The 1,066-nt window shown below is 40.4% G+C and overlaps 1 non-coding gene across 1 annotated transcript; it reads left to right on the forward strand.

Moving 5' to 3' along the window:
* The first annotated feature begins 259 nt into the window (after positions 1-259).
* On the forward strand, positions 260-366 carry LOC141597594 (small nucleolar RNA R71). Its single transcript, XR_012522822.1, has one exon. It is a non-coding gene; the product is annotated as a small nucleolar RNA R71 (small nucleolar RNA).
* Positions 367-1,066: the final 700 nt, after the last annotated feature.

Consider the following 1,066-nt stretch of genomic DNA (forward strand, 5'->3'; position numbering starts at 1 on the left):
AAACATCAAATTGATGGTATCAATAAGAGCACTAAGTTGAGCACCCAATTGAGTAATGGAGTCCACTTCATGCTTTCCTCCTCTAGTAGCCTTGCGAGGTCTACTATATTGTGAGTTATGGACCGCCATTTCCTCAATTTTGTTCCAAGTTTGATTGTCATCAACTTCGGTGACCATTCCATTTGATCCCATGTTGAGAATGTTTCTTGAATCTTCATAAAGACCGTTCCAAAATTGTTGTACCAAGAACCACTCGCTAAGTCCATGGTGAGGACATGAGCGACAAATTCCCTTGAATCGCTCCCAAGCTTCATACAAAGATTCTTCATCTCTTTGCTTAAAGCCCGTAATTTGAGCTCTTAGCATGTTAGTTTTTTCCGGTGGATAGAACTTTTTGTAGAAAGCTAGAGCCAACTTCTTCCAAGAATCAATTCCGAGAGTAGCCTTATCAAGGCCTTTCAACCATTGTTTGGCGGTGCCAATTAGAGAAAAAGGAAATAAGACCCATCGAATTTGGTCTTGAGTTACACCGGTTTGAGAAATTACATCACAATAGTCACAAAAAGTCTCCATATGAGAATGAGGGTCTTCACTAGGCATCCCCCCAAATTGGCTTCTTTCGACTAATTGGATAAATGCGGATTTGGCAATAAAACTTCCGGTTAAGTGTTGTGGTGTGGGAGTACCATTGGGTAGGTTCTCCTCGGTGGTTACGGAATGTGATGAAAACTTCGGCATTGTGGGTTGATTTTGTGTTGGGTTCTCCTCACCTTCTCTTGCAAAAGGGTTGATGAATTCAATAGTATTTGGTTGCATATCTACAACCTCACCGATACCTCTCAAAGTTCTCCTAGCAAGTCTTCTATTGGTTGTCAAAGTCCTTTCATTTTCGTGATCAAAGGGTAACAAGTCACCTTGTGACCTTCTAGACATGCAAAATATCAAACAACTCGAAAATAATTAGAACAAACCTTGAGGAGTTTTACTTCCCCAAGGCAAATAAAGACACAACTAATAACAATACAAGAAAATCTAAATCAAGTTAACACCGTCCCCAGCAATGGCG

This window comes from Silene latifolia, chromosome 8 (genome assembly GCF_048544455.1).
Source record: "Silene latifolia isolate original U9 population chromosome 8, ASM4854445v1, whole genome shotgun sequence".
In the NCBI taxonomy this organism is placed as follows: domain Eukaryota; kingdom Viridiplantae; phylum Streptophyta; class Magnoliopsida; order Caryophyllales; family Caryophyllaceae; genus Silene; species Silene latifolia.